Source organism: Pezoporus wallicus, unplaced genomic scaffold (assembly GCF_028554395.1).
Source record: "Pezoporus wallicus isolate ANWC-B61680 ecotype Strahan unplaced genomic scaffold, APGP_CSIRO_Pwel_v1 contig_1739, whole genome shotgun sequence".
Taxonomy (NCBI): Eukaryota; Metazoa; Chordata; class Aves; order Psittaciformes; family Psittacidae; genus Pezoporus; species Pezoporus wallicus.
In genome coordinates, this window is record NW_026637351.1 from 735,739 (window position 1) to 753,759 (window position 18,021).

An 18,021-nucleotide genomic window follows, 5' to 3' on the forward strand; every position below is an offset into this window, starting at 1 on the left:
TAGCAGACTCTAGTCTGACTAAAAATGACTTCCTTTTCAGTTAGGTAGCATTACTATAATGGTGAGTGTCCTCAGCTTCCTGTTTCTTTCACAGTCTGTACTCTTTAAATAAACACATAAAGTCACAACAGCAAAACCCATGCAGGAAGCAAGCCATTCACTAAGCTGTTAAAAATCCCACATTCAATTTTACAAGTTTCAGACACTAAGGGTGTGGGATTCCTGCTTCCTAGAGAGTCAAATGAGGAAGCAATAACATGAGCGTTGTCCCCAGCTCATGGGGACATGTCCCAGCTCATGTCCCCCTACCTGGGTTAGCTCTAGTGAGCTTCACTTGACACCACCAACTTTGAATGCAAAGAGCAGCTCATAGCAATGGTGTACCTACATTCCTAGCTCTTCCCCACACTGCCCTGAAAACCTCCATGGTCTGAAAGAACCTGGCTTTCAGCAGGGGTAGCCAGGGAGGGCAGGCAGTTAGCCAGGAAATGACTCACACATGGTGAACTGACCCAGACCATAAGCCTCTGCAGCCTCCATGTACCCCAGCAGTTTGCTGTAGGGGCATGGGGGTCTGCAGGAGCAGTGAGGAGGGCTCCCTGGCTCCCCAGGCCCTGAATCAGCTCCTTTAACAAGTACTGTGCTGCACGCAGTCGCCAGGACTTTGTAATTTCCATCTCTTATTGCACATTCTTTTCCCCTTTAATTCCTCTCCCCCAGTCCTCCCACACACACTATGACCTTGGTGCAAAATGAACATGCTTAATCAAAAGGGAAAGAAAAACAAGTGCAGCCTTGTGCTACCACCTGTAAGCTGTCCTGAATACATTACCTGTACGGTGCCAGACAGTGACGTTCCCAGCCACCGTGAGCAAAGTACAAACACTACCTCACACCAATGGCATGTGCGTAGGAACAAAAAAACAACAACAGAATTCCTGTACACATTACCTCAGTCTTGCAGAGTTTCTTTTTTTAATGTTATTTTGCCTCAACATGGGCATTAAGGGCACACTCTTGAATTATATATTTATTTCTTCAGCTATGCATGCAGTTTGTTGGCTGGTTAAGCTGCTTTCTGAAGCTCTGCACGCACTTCAGAACAGCTCAACGATACCGCAAAATTACAGACAAAGCTTCTTGTTGGTTTAAACCCTAAGAAATATTGGAAGAATGCAAACACCAGATCATCGCCTCGCCTTCCAGTTTCTGAGCTCCTGAGGTGTGCGCTGTCAAACTGCTAAGATGCCCCATCACAGTCACAGGGCTGGAAACTTCTTTGGGTTGTTTTAATACTGCAGTTCCCCCCCCTATTCACCTCAGTAGCTGATTAGCAGAGCCACAGGTGGCTCTTGTTCTGTGAAGGAATTGCACAAGTGTTTAAAACACAGGTAGTTTTTAAAGGACCATCCCAAGTAGTAGTAACAACACACTTAGCAGGGATACCAGGTCTCAGAATATCATTTTCTCAGCTTATCTAATCAAAAATGTGCCTCCCTCATGAAGGCAGCTACTGGTTTTCCGGAGATAGGGGCCTTTAGCAGTAAGATGGCACCAAGAAACAGGAGCTTTCCAGTGCTTCTGTCCTTATTTGCCTGCAGAACAGGGGTCTCTCTGCAGAAAGCTTTAGTTGTTATTCAGAAAGCTCAAGCAGGAGCGAGTAAGTTTCCTGGACTGCATTTAAGCTGTTGATACTGCAGCAGCTGGTGCCAACCCCAGGGGTGAAACAGGCCACTACCAACAACTGCAGAAAGACTTTGAGCCACACTGAAGTTTGAGCAGTCCTTTGTGCAGATGAGCTATGGCAGAGTGGGCCATGCAGTGCCTCTGCTCCATCCTCAGCATCTGCAAGGCTTGCCTGGGACATGGCCAGCATCTCACTGGCACCTAGCGGGTGGCTCCCATCTATGAAGAGGTCATGATTTACAAGCCTGGACCACATCAGCCAAGGGTGAAGTATTTGGTATCACATTTCCATTCCTGGGGCACACAGGCACCATGCTTGCTACTGTTTAGTCTTGCCTCTTGAGGATGTCTGGTAGTTTCAGGTTCAGAGCAGTAATAAATTTAAAGGAAAAAAAGGCACACATTAGTTATAAAACCACCCATTTTTTGCTCCACAGTTCTAGCTTTTTGTTTTTCAACATCAGTCCTTCAGGGATCATATTTTACCATGTCTCTGCTACTTCCTAAGCTGAGGTTTTGTCAATGAAACATTAGATCATAATGAAACTGCAGCAGTTACGCACTCAGAAACACAAGAAGCCTTTTTTACTGTGGGTTTGCTCTTATCCAATTTCAAAGATGCACTAGAAGACTTGTGAAACTAACCCACTCAAAGTGTGAATCAAAAGCTTGGTCTGAGCTCATAAGCTGTGCTTGAGAAGGAAATGTCTTTCCTCCATGCTGAGTCAAGCTATTAACCCACCCAAACCATATGTACCGGGAATTTACAAAGCACCCCACTTACTCCTTTACCACATCTCACCTTGCCCCCACAAGTCTAACACGGGTAATGGCTTCTGTCCCCTTTCATCTCCACCTCCCATTTGTTTTTCTCCAAGCTCCTCTTGCTCTCTTGCAGAAGGGGAAGTTCAGCTGCAAAACTGGGGTGGCCCAATGACATCATTTTAAAGTTTAAGCTCTGGACTTCGGCACTGAGCCTTTTTCCCCCAGCCTCAGAGGCCTCCTGATCTCTTGACTTAACCTTCTAAATTCAAGTCAATCAAGTCAAGTCAACCAATTCAATTGCAATCAGCACACTTCTTCCCAGTGCCTGGTGAGGGCAAGACAACCACTTGGTTGCTTTCTCAGCCTGGGACCCTCTATCCTGGGTCAGCCCCTTCATCTCGGTTGACTCTCACTTTACAGCTGTAGCGCAAAGCCAGAGTTTTGGAGCAGTGATGGACTCTGACACTTGAGAAGTATCCATCTGGTTTCTACTGGTCAGCAAACCTCCACATATTATACAATTAGGTAGAAAAATTCACTTTTTTGCCTAAACTATGACAATTAGGAAAAAAAAAAACAACAAGCAAATGAAAAAAAACCAAACCACCCCTCACTCAGTGCTTCCCAAAAGATCAACATCCAGAGGATGCTTTTCTGTGCTTGATTTAAACCCCTGAAAGCATAAAAAAAAATATTTTCTTTAAAATGTTTTTCATAGAAAGAAGAAAACAACCTTTTTCTTCATTTGTTTGCTTTGCATCAGATGAGTTCTACATACTGCCACATCACAATAATAAAGTCCGGTATCAGAGTGAAATTATTTGCTGTAGGTCAGGTGAGGCCAGGCCTCCTGTTTTGTCTCCTACCAAGGGGCACAGCACTCTGAACATGTTCAGTTCATCCCTGGGAGCAGACCACCACAGATGTTGTCCCAGCTACTTAGGAGGGCTTGAGCAAGAAGCAATCAGAGCTGAGCAAAATATGTTTTGAACATCATAAATAAAGTGGAGACAGGAGAGATAAGTATTATTTATATATATGTAAATACTTACATACCTGAGTCTATTTAGCAAAACAGTTTAAAAAAGACAATTAAGAGAAAAAAAAAAATCAGGAAAGGTATTGACACTTTAAAAATCAGGCAATGTGTTAATTTTAAAATAGAGCTTTTGCTTCAAACTTTTTGTTTCAAAAATAGGAAAGATGCAGGGGAAAAAAATCTTGCCCTGAAGGTGAAACACAGTCTTTGTTCTGAGCTTGACTTTTGCTGCCTCACTACTACAGAAAGCAGCGTACGTGAAGGGGTCGTATTGGAGGGAAATAAAACCAGCCCCCAAAATATTTCACACCAGGGTTCTTGGGTTTTTTTCTTTATTGCAGTTCAATTACCAGATCAAGGGTGTATTACATGTCATATATACATTTGTAATTAATGGGTATGAGCATTATTAGTGACCTGTTACATCACAAGCAGCACATGCTTTCATATTTAAAGTGTATCCTGGGACCGAACAAGTTGTTTGCTGTAGCAACAGCTCTTTCATTTTTGCCGGGAAAAATCCTCATGGCCTCCAGACACTACATAAACTAGAGAAATCACTTTGGAGAAGTGGAAGATGCTGATTCAGTTCCCCCTCCAGCCTCCCCAGACAATGAGAGGATGAAAATATCCCCTAGTTATATGGGGAGAACTCTAAGTTAAACATCTTTAACGTCCATTCAATTAGGCTTGAAGGAAGGTAGCTTAGCATTTGAAAGTAATGAGGGTTATTTATAAGGAATTGACAGTTATATAAATATTCCCAAGCTGTTGCGCAGACTATTCTCTATTAATCACTCAGTACAGATTCAGCTAACTGTTGCAACTATCTCACGCTATGGTTGTAGCCATAAGCACATGGGTTCAGCTACCAGACAGTTAATCCCACAAGTGCACGCTAGCCTCAGTGTTTCCTTACTGCTTTTTCCTGCTGCTCCCATCGCCTCACTGCTCAACACACCCTCAGACAGATTTGGTGATGACTGTCTGTTCCTGCTGCTGTATTTTGCCTGTGCTTGCCCTTATGGAGAGAATCCGGCCTCAACCGAAACACACAAAAGCTTCCGACAATGATTATAATTTGTTTATAGCCCTTCATTACTTAACACAAAACATAAAGCAGTTCATCTGCTGCTAAGAGGTTCCAGCTCCGCTTCCTTGCCCTGCACTGTGCCACACGTGAGCTTGGCTTTCCTCAGGCAAGATGCTCAAGATCAATGTGAGAGCTTGTGGGTTTGCCTGAAAAAGGAGAAGGATAGAGTTTGAAAACCTTCCCCCTTCACCCCATTATGTACTCTTTTAAGGAAAGAGCAGGCCTGGGAATGTGAGGGGGCTGGCATGCAACAGTTACCCAATTGTCAGACCAGTGGGAAAATGCAGCCAAACTCCTCACCCAGCCGTGACCCATTTACCTTCAGGCAGAGAGGGAGATCTCACTAGATACCATGGTACATCCCAAGACTTCTCACCTGTCCGAAAAGTGATCACAGCCTTAGTCAACTCGTCTGGGTGTTCAGAAGACTCTGTTGTGAAAGCTGCATTCTCACCTGCTCCTTGTGCTGCTCTGGGTTTGCACATCACAGGGCTTCTTTCTACCAGAAAAATCAGTAATTGTGAGGAAATCTGCCACACCAGATTGGGCTGATAAGCCATTCGGAAGTTTGGCAATGCCTGCTGAAGCTTTAAGAAAATAAATATTTCCAACAAATCTATTAAAAAAATGAAATTAAAAAGCCTTAGGCAGCAAGTTCACTGTGCTGGCAAGCAGGCAGATTTTTTTTTAAGGTCCTTTATGTAAATATAATTTACCTTCATTTTATTTTCTCTATTCCTTCAGCCTTTTGTTAACTTGACAAAGGATTTCTCCTGCTAACAGAGCACTTACTTTTAGGTGAGCAAATATGCTGCCAGAGTTATGGCAAGGGGGATGGACTGAAATGTCAGCAAAGGTCTGCTTGGGGAAAAAAGGAGGGAGCACAAGGGAAAACAAGGTAACACACCCACATTTGGGAGAGGAATCATGGAAAAAAAGGAAGAATTAACCCTTGAGGTTCATTTTAGTAACAGACTCAAATTTTCCGTGGGAGATAAGCAATGATTCAGGCAGCAAGCTGCAAGATGAGCAAGGCAGGTAGCTGAAAAGGAGGGCTGGTGCACAGCCTGACTGCCCCCAGGGATCAGACAGCAGCTCCACCATCCTGCCTGCAAGCTGCTATATGCAGCCGCAGATCCTAAGGCTGCTTTCCAAAGCATCCCCCCACTCCCTTAACAGCTCACCTGGATTCACTAAGCATCAATCTGAAACTTACTAGGAGAAAAGAGCTCATGGCAGGACCCATCTAACCAGTTTGCATCTTCAGTTACAAGAACACATTGTTTTTCTAGTGCTAGCATGCTTGTAGTTAATTTTTCGTTCCTATTTCTTTATAGCCTTAAAAATAAAGGATCTCTTTCATGGAAGACTGTTGCAGCCAACTCATACCAAGGATATCTAGCATCCACCCAACTCCAATAGAGTTCATGAGCTGAGAAATGTTGTTATTCAGATATATAACAATTCATCTGATACCAATAAAGTGCTGCTGTGTAGCTTTAGATTTAGCAACCAGGAATTCCATATGCAAGGTTTGTGTGTAAGGGGAGTCATTTGTCACTGTTTCTTTACAAATGAAACCCATGGGCAGCAGAAGTTGATTTGTGAGACAGTTTATGTCAAACAGTTTTGATGCAGATTCAGAGGAGAAACTGCTGGCCGCTGAGAAGTTTGAGACATTGAAAGTTTCAGGATTTTAAATGGAAATGCAAAATTTCCATGAAAAAAAGAAAAATCCAACTGACTGTACCTGGAAACTTTATCCACCTACCCCAACTATTCAGATTATAAGCAAACTTCACATAGAAGTTTACCTTGGCAGAGCAGTTGTTAAACTGAATTCTGATAAAGCTCCTCTGTCCCAGACACTCAAATCTGTAGATTCTTGCTGATCTCCTCCCCATGGGAATTAATGCTATCAGGTACCTGTAATCCTAAAATTGAAATGAAGATCTAAGCCTTGAGCATGTCCCTTCATTCACCACGCAAAGTACCCCGGAGACAATAGGCTAAAATTTCTCCCTCAACTTGCGTCATAGCAGAACTGCCTACTAAAATCCTCTATAGCAGCCCTACCATACTTCTTCTCAGAGTTTGTGTTGATGGTAAGGCTTCTTCAGATGTCACCAGGAGCCTAATTTAACTAACAGCACCTTGGTTCTTAATGCTGGCCAGGTGGTCTAAGGAAGAAAGGGCTCTTGTTTTACTCTGAGCCAGAAAAATAGCTATATAAATACACCTCTGTTTTCACTTGTTGCCTAAATGGTCTCTATAGAACTGTAGTTTTCATATCAAAAGCTGCTTTTTCAGAAAAGAACTGCACTATGGAGAACCACATCATGTTTTTAAGTCACTTTCCCAGCTGGAAGATACTTGGGATTATGTTCATTAAGCATTCAGCTGCATTGTTATAGGTTTGAACCCAACTCTGAGATTTTTCGGAAACACTTCTCCGGAAACACTGCGTTTCCTCAGTATCCTATTGCTAAAGTGCAGCAGATTCCACCAGTGGGCAGCTATTAATATGCTTGAATTCAAGCAGTTCCCTTGTATCTGAGCAGTGTTACAGCTCAGACCTGAAAAGGTTCATGGAGTAAGTGTTCTTCCACTTGCTATATATGATCTGGCAGGTGTTCTACCAGGCCAAGCAATGTGGCTCCACACTGACCACAGCAGGGAACAGCTTGAGACCCAGGGTCACGTTCATCCTTTGACCTAGGACCAGTGTCATAGCAGAGGGAGAGCATGGATCTGAGGGAAATGATGAAGGTTTCTCCCCAGGACTTTCCATAAACCAGGTTATTTTCAGAAACATACAGGCATTCATTCTCTATGGGCATGCTATCTTCATCAGAGGTCACTGCAAAGCCCTCTCCCATGGGCTCTCCCAGAAGATCTTCTCCCATGTGGGGTCTGAGGATGATCCCAGAGATCACCTTCCAAGAAGTTCCAGATGTCCCCATTGTAGGACAGCTGCACCAGAGCATTGGTTCTTTTCCACAGGATTGCCTGCCACACCTAAATAAGGTCAAACACGTTGGAGCAAACACAAATTTGCTTCTTTTGAACTGCATTTGGTTTCACAGCCCTGCTCCAAACTTGTAGTGTCAAAACACTTTTCTCCCCTTTTGTAATTTCGTTGCCACGTTTGTTCTTCAGGACCAAGAGGACTAAGAAAAAAACCCTGGATTTTAATCTGGGCCTTTTATTCAGAGTAAGTTTTTAAACATAAAACAAGCAAACAGGAAAAGTCCGTTTGAGTCTTTCTCTACGTATGATGTACAGCTCCCACTCCTTTTCCTGCTGGACAGTAAGCTCTTTGAGACAAAGGCTGGTATTTTATCTGTGTTTGAGCAGCACATGGCATATCCGAAGCTCACCATTTTTAAAATACAAAGAAATCCCAGGCACCTGAGGCAAGCAGCTACCGTACATGCCCACATGAGTGCGGGCAACTGGCAGCTCTGTAGTAAAACCAGTCAGGTTGATTGGAAACTGGCCAGATGGCAGCTCCTGCTAGCTAAAGGGATTAATTATTTGGGGATCATGCCTGGAGAGCAGGCGTGATGAATGCAATATATAATTCCTTGTCACGACTGTGTCAGCACTGGAAAATAGGGAACAGCCAGTACCCTTGGATTCAATCACAGCCATCTTTGCTCTCTCTGGGGAGAAAACAGGGTTTTTTACAATGCCCAGAAGATGAAACAGGTCTGCCTTTTAGCCTAAAACTTGATGTATGAACAGTTATTGGCTAGCAGCCTTTTCTTTCCTGCAATTACATCGATGTCATACATTCTTTTTTATTTTATTATATATTTCACAATTGTGGTGTTAACTATTTTATTGGGTCTGTGCAATTAACCATGTTGTGACTCAAATATCTACAATGCTGCTTTGGATTGTTTTTTTTTTCTTTTTGAACGATCACGTAGGACCCTGTAGCTGCTTTTTCTGCCCAGGTATTTCACTAGATAGCCCTCTAGCTCCTGGCCAAAGGAAAACGCCAGCCAGCCTCTGAGAGTTCCTAAAATTGTCCAGTTTAATTAAGAGCAGTTTGTCTAAGTGGAAAAATCCACTCAGGAGTTTTCTGCCAAATGTCCCCCCAGGGCTCATCTGGAGTTACATCTTCTTCTCTAGTTCAAGGCAGTGGGGGTTTGGTGTCCTTATCCTGCCTTGGCCCCTCACACAGCCAAGGCCGGAGCTGGTGGGGATGTGATCCTTCTGACACGCCATGTGGGGAAATACCCCTGTGCAGAGCAAAAACACCTCCTTGGCCTTTGATCTACATAAACTCAGTCTAGAGACAAAAGCGAACCTCCAACATGGCCCGTTCCTCCCGACGGGCAGCAAGGTTCTGGCTGCACTCCCATTCAAGTGGCACCAGCAGCAGCCTGTTTTTGACAGCTATGCATAAGCACAGTTATTTCTAGCACAGTTTCCCAGAGCTGTGCCAGCAAAGAGGCTTTTTTTTTCTTTAATATATTTTCAGACCCTATCTAGCCAAAGCATGCTCTATTCTGCACCTAGACACAAGTATGCTGTTACCGACCCTGGCCAAAGCTGTAAGGAGGAGGAAGGATGACATGAGTTCTTGTAAGGCACCTTTACCATAATCTCTGGGGCTTTAACCCCCAGACCTGGGCTTAGCTGCACATGGCAAGAGTTTCATCCACCTTGGCCCTGCCACCCACACTCCTCCTTGGGCAAAGTGCCACTTTGATTTTCAGGTACTGGAGCAATGGGAGCAAAAGCTGTGGTGGACGGAGATGTTTGCTGGGCAGGACTATGCACAAATGCTTGTCAAGCCTGCCCTCCCTCCGTCAAACTACCCTAACTCGCAGCAGTATGCTGGTGGGGCTTGAGGAGGCTGAGCTAAAAGGAAAGAAATGGAGGTCTGTATTTGGCCAGGCTTGCCTTTATTGCCTGCTGTTTCTGTGCACAACACCCCAGCTGCCACAGCCCTGAGCTCTGGGGTTGCTGCTTTGCTTTTGGCTTCGGTAAGGACATCCCCCTACCTTTCCATAAACACCCTTTGCAGATCTTTCTTCAGATACATCTCTTGGTGGCATAAAACGTCCTGCTTCAATAAAGCCACCTCCATTTGGCTTATCTCATTATTTTTTAGATCCTTCTTTTGGTGACAAAAGGACATGTCACTGGATGTCTGTCATTGTGTCATTGCAGGAGTTCTGCAGAGCAACCCAAATACAGCTTTGGCCCCAGACTGAAGGACTTTCTGACTGATCCCATTCTGGGAAGATCTGAGTGCGGAAGAAAGGAGCCCAGATTTCCAGTGTCTTTTGCATTTCTGAGGGCAACCCCACAGAGCCCTCCCCTCAGCCCTTCTAGCCCTCTCCCCATTTATTTATGTGTGACTTCTTTAGCTCTAACATGCCATTTTGCTGTTGTGGATCTGAAGCCAACACGTAAATAAGGCAAATAAAACAGGGAGAGTCTTCTAATGCCTCTCTGCAGTGTTGCTCCTCAGAGCAGAACTGGATTTTGGGAGCTTGTCCGTGCCCATCACTGTTTTCTCACCTGAAACCATAATCCTCTCTTTGTGCTTACAGTCACTCCCATAGCAACCAGTTGTGATGGCTCCGAGGATTATCGCTTCAGGAAGGAAATAAGCAGTGACGGAAGAAAAAAACCAGTCGATTTGTTTTTTGCTCTGATCCTGCTTTGTAACGAGCAAGTGAAGATAAAATAAAGAGTATTCTTGCCTTCAGCTTATCTCCAGACAGTCCCCAAGCTGAGATGGTAGTCAGTTGCAAAGTTGGGTTTGTTTCCTCTTTTTCTGTGAGCCATTGTATTCAGGACTTTGAGCTGAACCAAAGCAATATGAGAAACACACTGACCAAGAGCCTGTTCACCTTGCTTGGCTGAGTCGTCCAGTTAAATCTGTGCATAAAATCAAACTGACTTTCCTCAGAAAGGACCACTAGTCTGGCACTAATGCGCCACAAAATATTTGTGCAAATTCCTCAGTAATAAAAACATCCCAATGAGGGAGAGGAGATGGATAATACATGCTCAGTGGTCCCAGAGTGAAGCCTGGGAAAATAAACAGAAAAACCTCCTGAGCTTTTGGCTAGACCAAACCAGTAGAAAAGTCCTTAAGTAACTGTATTAACTTGGGAGAGAGATCCTTTAGAGATCCTTTAGATAACACGGGATCCTTTAGAGATCACAAGCAACAAGGTAATACTACCGAGATCTGGAGTCAAGCAGGGAAGAAAGCTGCTCCTTTACTGCAGTCACTCTGCTGCAGATGTGGCCTTGCAGGGCACAGCCTTGCTGCACATGGGTCTCTGCAGTCTCTTGTGCCCCCCTTTGCAATGCCAGAGACCAACAGCCACCAGGAGACCAACACAGATGGTTCTTTTTATCATTCTTTTCCCAGAGACGACAGCATGTTCTGGAGAATCGTTGTGTTACTTGAGGTGCTCGGTACATTGATTTTTGTCACTGCGAGTGCAGCGACAAATGAAATGGAAAAGAAGTTCGTTCCTTCAACAGAGTACTGTTACTGCTAAGCCAGACTAATCACCCCCTGACCGCAGCGGGCAGCCTGCCTGAGAAAGGAGCTCCGGGGCAGGAATGGCAGAGCACGTACCCTCTCCTGCACACAGAGCAGACAGCCCCCAGGGAGCAGTGCTCTGCCCACTCCAGGGCACAGTGATGGGTCTGGGCCTTCCGAGCCTGATGGCAACTGCAAAGAAGCCAGCTTGTGCATGAGCCTATGTATTTCATCCCCACAAAACATCTCCTAGAGAGGATCCTCCACCAGATCCGCTGTTCTGGTTTGGGGTTATGGAGGAGGATGTCTTTGTCTTTCCTTGCATGGAGGCAGTTTGTTGCTAGGACTTTCCCCCGGTGCTGTCCCCATTGGTAGCAGCCAGCCTGACCTCAGGCTGTGGCATGTGCAGGGATGGCAACCAAGCCAGCTCCCTCTTCCCCAGCAGTCAGCTTTCCCTCTTCTTGTTGCAGGCACCTGCACTCCCTGCTGCCTTCCCTGGGAGCCCTGAGGAGCAGGGGGACACGCTGCTGGCTGGCTCTGGGCAGCCCCATCCCACCATCTTTCTATGTCCGGCATGAGCTGAGTCAGTGGGCAGGAGCCACAGGGGCACTGCTCCATCTCAGCCACGTGCCAATAGCCTCAGTACAAGCTTGCTGAAAGCAAGAGGCTGTTTTGGTGCTGGTGAGAGGAGGAGGGGATGATGGGTTGATGCCTGATGGGTTGGTGGGTGGTGGGTGATGGTGGGTTGATGCCTGCAGGACTGCTCATCATTTCATTGTGGCAGTCGGTTTTGGCAGGTGAGGGGTGGCAGCGCCGGTGTGCTCAGTAAGATACATGAGGTGCCACCACCCTGCGTGTTTGAGGGTTCTGGGCAGAGCTGCTAAGCTGGGTCCAGCCACTGCACCTATGCACCCATGGCTCCAGCCAGTCGGTGTCACACCTCCCTGCTGCCCAAAGGGCTGCCACACAAAGCTGACAGGAATGGGTTAGGGAAGGTGAGGTGAAGGCTGGTGCAGGTGACCTTGAAAAGCTGGGAGAGAGAGCTGTTTGCATGTGTACTTTAGTAAATATCTCCAAGGAGCCTAACGAAAACTCTAATTGTGAGCCACCTTCAAGTATGCTGTAATGACAAAGGGAAGCTCAAAACCATGAACAGGGTAATGCGCTGAACTAATACATATTCACCACTGCTCATGTGGAAGTTGCATCAATCAGATCCACTTCATTCCTTGTAGCCTGATCCAAGACAGGTCATGCATAATCTTTTTCTTCTCGTTCAAGTCTGTGCTGGAGACCAGTGGTTACAAGTTCTGTTTATCAGGCTGTGCCACTGAAGCGAGTTAGCTTATGACTTTGGTGTGGTGTGTTGGGAAGGATTAGTTTCTTTGTGAGCATGTACACATGTACATGTAAGTTTTTCTTGTTGAAACCTCCAGGGACAAATCTGTGCTAGGATATATTTAGCAGAAAACCCCAGAGGAACTTTTTTCAGACTTTGTTCTTTTTTACCTTTTTGCTAACCTTTTTTTTCCCCTTAGATGAAAGGAAAAGGGAAGAAAGACAAGGTGTGAGAATAAGATAAAAAAGAGACAACAAAAATTTGCTAGGATATGTAAGCAGGAAAGCATGCAAATGCAGGACTGCATGGCCACATAAAAATGAGGCTGGAAGAGAAATAATTAGGTTGCAGTCCCATAAAGCAGGACCAGCTGCACAAAACCCTGCTGCATTGCAGGTCTAAGATGGTGGAAATCTGTGGTGCAAATCCCTCTGCTCCTGCAAGCCCCCCTCCCCACAATAGCTTGCTTTTTCTATTCACCTTTCTCAGGCCCTTTAGTTATGAGATGGCAGAGTTATGGAGCACGGGTGGAGAAACACAGAAAGCTTGCAGTGCATGCAGAGAAAAGAAACAAAAGAAAATGTAGAAAAAGGCCAGTGGTGTATGAAGCCAATAACCAAAGCTTTTCACACAGCCTTCTTCCTTAATTACTGTATTTAGCACCACTGGCGTAATCAAGAACGTAATGCTGTGACTGTTCGCTCAGTCGTGACAGATCCAGCACCATACAACCACATCCCCACTCCTCACCAAGTTCCCTGAAAACTTTACAACAGCATCCTTCATTCTCCAACCCTGAAGCCTGGAAAATAAGTCAAGGAGAGAAACTGAGCTATATCAGCATGCTCTATATGCCAAAATGACTAACGTTAATATGCCCAGTTATAGCAAATACCTACAATCCACACAAATCCCTGAAGCTAAAACCGACCTGGCAAGCTTACCTTTAGATATATTTCCATATTACAATTCTTTGGGAAGCAGATTTACCTCAAAATGTGCCCTCCTGCTTTCCTCTATGCTTCTGTATGTACAGGTCCCTCCACCCAGATGTTACCATCTCAGTGTTTGACAAGCTCTGTTTTAAACTAACTTTGCAAAATTACCTGGTTTAAAAATGTTTGTTTTGGTTTGGTTTGTTTTTTTCAAATACTTTTATTTTGGGGTTGTTTTTTGCAAGCTCAAATAATTTAGGGCTCTTGCTTCAAGCATGCTCCCCAGAAGTATTGGGCTGGCACCCTAGAGAGCTGTGGAAGCTACTTTTGGGAGCAACACTGCTGGGAAAGAGAGAACATGGACAACATAGGACAGATGTACCAGCAATCTACCATAGTAAATTCCTATTCATCTGTCACAGAGTAAATTTAGACCTCTACACATCTGGGATGTGATCGTCCTCTACTTGGAGGCCTTTTCCACCACTTTGACAATGTAAAATGTCCTCCAGAGGATAAGTGACATTCTTGCTCCCTTTAAACTGAATGCCTTGGTTTCAGAGGGATCTAGCTCTGCACAAATGAGGATCAGATAGTTCTCGTTATAACATGAAGTGCTTAGGCTGTGGAGTAATGCCAAGTTCATGTTATTTGGGAAACCCCATTATTATTACACTACTTTTTAATTTCCTTACTTCCTGGTGGCTCATCTTCCAACCTGAACTTTGCATTATTTTCTCTCTTTCCCATCACTTAGTTATAACTAATTAAATGGGGAGGGGATAAACATTAAAGAAAATTTAAATGGACCATCGAAATTCCTTACCAATGGTTGCTATTTTCCAGTTTCCTCACAAATTTGTCAAATTAACAAATTAACACCCTGTCAAATTAACACCCTCAAATATACTTGCAGATGCACCACACTCATGCCAAAGCTTAAGGGATTTGTTCAGAATGAAAATCAGGTGGAAAAAATATATCTGTGCAGCTAATGCCTCCGCAATGCCCCCTCCAAAGTCTATAGGCATCTACCAAACTATGCCAGCTGAAGCTGGACCACACTCCAGAGAGAGGAGTGTGAGGCAATACACACCAGTGAGAACAAGACTGGACAGGGCCATAAAAAAATGGGATAACAGGAATTAGCTGAATAAGTAAGAAATAAATGTCCTATTTCTACAGTCCTGTTCTGCAGAAAGAGTAAGTAACTAAATTAAGCAGAAGAACTTTTAGGAGGAATATGACGGGAAATGAAATCCTGACAGCAAGGTCTGTTAGGCTCCAAAATGGTCCCTCCAGGGAAGCAGCGGACGCTTGAGTCATCTGAACAATAGACTGGACCAAGTGCTGGAAAATATACAGGAGGGACTAAATCTGCATTAGCAGAGGGATGTCTCAGATGACATGATAGGTTGTTTCCACCCATAAATCTGTGATTCTGTGACAAGACCTTAGCCAGAAGGCAGCCCCGGCAACATCACAAATGGATACACCTATATTATGAACATTGAAGCTCAGAGTGACCACGGTGACTTGCATGTTACATGAATGGCAGCTCATATTTTTGGAACATTTCAGTATGTAAACTGCTTTCCATCAGCCATAGATTGTGGATCTGACTTGTGTGCACCTCACCACCCAGTCCACATCCTATTTACAGGGTGAGGAAAGAGAGGGGGACATCTATGCATGTTAGTTATTCTTCATAGTTAAAGCACTTGGTCCAGACCCAGCTCACTGGCTTCTGAGGCCTTCCAGCTTCCCTGCTGTTTTCTTCTAGTGATTGACTTCTGAGGGACTCCATCTGGGAATTTTTGTGGGAAAGAAATGCCCACAGGTCTATTGATCTTAATCCAGGAACAGCAGAACGTATGCATTTCTCCCTGCACCACAAAGAAAAAAAATAATGGTACAGAAGTGTTAAAGCCAACAACAAAGATTAAATTATTTAAAAAACAGTGACCATCTTGATTTATAATAATACACACAAACCACTTGCTAGATTTTAATACCTTTAGGACCAACATCATCCCCCCAAGGAGTTTAATTCTTAAAGAAACCATCTTCTCACATGAATACAGTATTAACATAAGGAAGCAGGGACCTGTTTTCCAGTGTATGAAAGAGTTAGCATTAGACATTCCCTTCCTTATCTCCTTAAAAATAAATCTCTCTTTCATACCCATGCATGTACATGCCTGCATATCAGTTCCGATGGCTCAGCCAAAACTCGATCCTCTAGACAAAAATGAGGGTTCAAACCCACTGGTAGCTTTCCGAAGCTCCCATTCTTGCTCTCCTTTGTCTATCCCAGAAAAAAGATGGAGTGCTCCATTTCAAGCCTTTCTCTGCTCTGTGTCACCAAACCTCAGCACCCTACCCTCCATCCATCCAAGAGCACCAGCACCCACTGGGTGCCAACTGCTGCCCATCATGCTCCAGCAAAGGGCAGCCAGCTTATCCTGCTCCCCCATCCCGTTGCTCATGGAGTCCACCAGGAAAAGTTGCTGTTAGTAAGCCTTGATAAGCCTTATTAGCCCCTCATTACCAGGCAAGACTGATAATAGTTAACAATCATCAAGCCACTGAGGCAAAGAAAAGGCTCCTGAGAGTGTCATTATCAATTCGGGGAATATAATTTTGTGTGGTACTGAGAAATTATACTGATTCAGGCTCTGAATGCAACACAACGAGTTCAAAGCACACCATGTACGTGTGTATTTACACATACAGGAGCAGGGGCGCATGTGCATTCCCTCTCCTGATGCCTATCAGGCAGGAGAAAGGAGGTGAGCTAGTCTGTACTGCTCCGGTTTGACTGGGCAAGTCTACAGCTATAATCACATCTGATCCCTTGTCTTGTCCTGCCAGATGCCAGAGCTGATCAGCCTACTGCAGTGGCAGCTCTGGTTCCCCCATGCAGCAGCCACCTCCTGCCACCAGAACACAAACATCACTTTGCCCAGGCATCTCAAAACTCAGACCTTCCCTTTGGGCCTGAGAAAATAGCCAAGTGCTCTGCAAGTGTTTAAAAAATAGAAGTGGACATTTAGCAATGTCTGGAGACTTTCAGAATTGCACCCCTCACCTGCCTGGGTTAACCTGCTCCAAACATTCCACCTAACTGTAGTCTTAAGAGCTCCAGTCCTTTCAAAGGGTGGTCCACTCTAGACCAGCCACCAGCTTGTCCTCAGGGGCAAGATGCAGGAAGACAAGGATAGGGAGCTCTCCCTGGCTCCTGCTCCAGCACAGCCTCCAGTGCTGGCACATGAGGACAGTAGGAAGAACACGGCTCATCTCTGTAAAGAGAGGGAAGGTTTCTCTTTAACACTCCAGCCAAATCCTGTTTCAGTGATGTAACTGGGTTTGAGCAGGCAGGGGAGTGACTAGGACCGTCTCAACACGCAAGGTCTTCTGCAGAGTGCAATTAGGAGATGCTGTGATTTCTTCATCAACTTTGGTAATGGCTCGCATGACAGGGGAGAAAATTAGTAACACTGGAAGCCTTTATTCTTTTAGTGAGATTTCATTCCTCTGACAAACAATACGCACCTGAAAGTATGATCTCAGAGATCACAAAGCCAGCCCAGTTCACAGGCAAGGCTTGGCAGTGGTGTTAGAAGCCATGTGCTGGCACATCAACCTCTCTGCAGTGATCTCCAAAGCAGCCTGTGTCCACGCCACATGTGCTGGAAAACAGGAAAAAAGACAAATACCAACACAAAATCCCTGTCCTGCCCATGTGTCTGTGGAACCCAGAGCAGGCATCCATGGCACCTCAAATTCAGCAGCTAGCAAAACCAGTGGGAGAGGTGCTGCTGGGGTGCCTGGCTCTTGCTCATTCTGTTGCACAGAGAACCGGTGTTTAAGGGCACATCCTGCCGTGGGGAACTGGTTAATCCTCATCGCTGGAGGGATGAATGATTGCATTTACAATGTTAAGCCAGTTGTTGAATCCAATTAGTGACCGTTGGCTCTTGTGGGGTCCTGCATGCAGAGAAATGGATCCACACTGAGACTAGAATGGTGCTTACGGGCTTGTAAAACAGTATCTATGCTGAAGAGCGACTGAGCATTGCTACACCCCACAAACCCTGTGTCTGCTACCTAACAGTGGGCTGGAGCTGGGAGAAAGTAGATTTCACAGCTTGTGACTAACCACAAAATGTTCTGAGGTGAGCCTCTGCACAGAAAAATTGTTCACTTCCCTTTGAGGATAAATAGTAAGACTATGACAAAAGTCCAGTAGTCCCAGGCAATTTCCCCTTGTTTCCAGAGGTTTAGCAGCAAGTACCACTTCATAGCTCACTTGCACTAACACCTCAATCACAGGACCCATGGTTCCTCCTCCCTCCTGCTGCCTGAGACCATCCTAGCATCTCCCACCACTTTGTGCCATTCATGACAGGGTGTAGAAGAGACACCAGCATTAAATTCACCAGAGCTGTCCAGAGAGCTGCTTACATCAATAAGTGGAGCAAGAGGGAGACTGGGATTTCCATTTCCCCCCTGCAGCTGATGTTCATCTTCCCAGGCTGAAATGCAGCTTCTTCTCTCTTCCCTGTGTGGGAGAACACATCCCACCACACGTCAGACCTCCTTCCAGTGTGCAGAGTGGGCTGGGTGTCCTGAAGTCAC

The 18,021-nt window shown here is 45.1% G+C and overlaps 1 long non-coding RNA gene across 1 annotated transcript; it reads right to left on the bottom strand.

Annotated features, from left to right (window-relative positions):
• Positions 1-3,965: 3,965 nt before the first annotated feature.
• LOC130596979 (uncharacterized) lies at positions 3,966-6,758 on the bottom strand. Its single transcript, XR_008971658.1, has 5 exons — positions 6,660-6,758; positions 6,398-6,509; positions 5,768-5,788; positions 5,038-5,170; positions 3,966-4,124 (listed from the first exon to the last, which is right to left on the bottom strand). It is a non-coding gene; the product is annotated as an uncharacterized LOC130596979 (long non-coding RNA).
• Between the last annotated feature and the right edge of the window lie 11,263 nt (positions 6,759-18,021).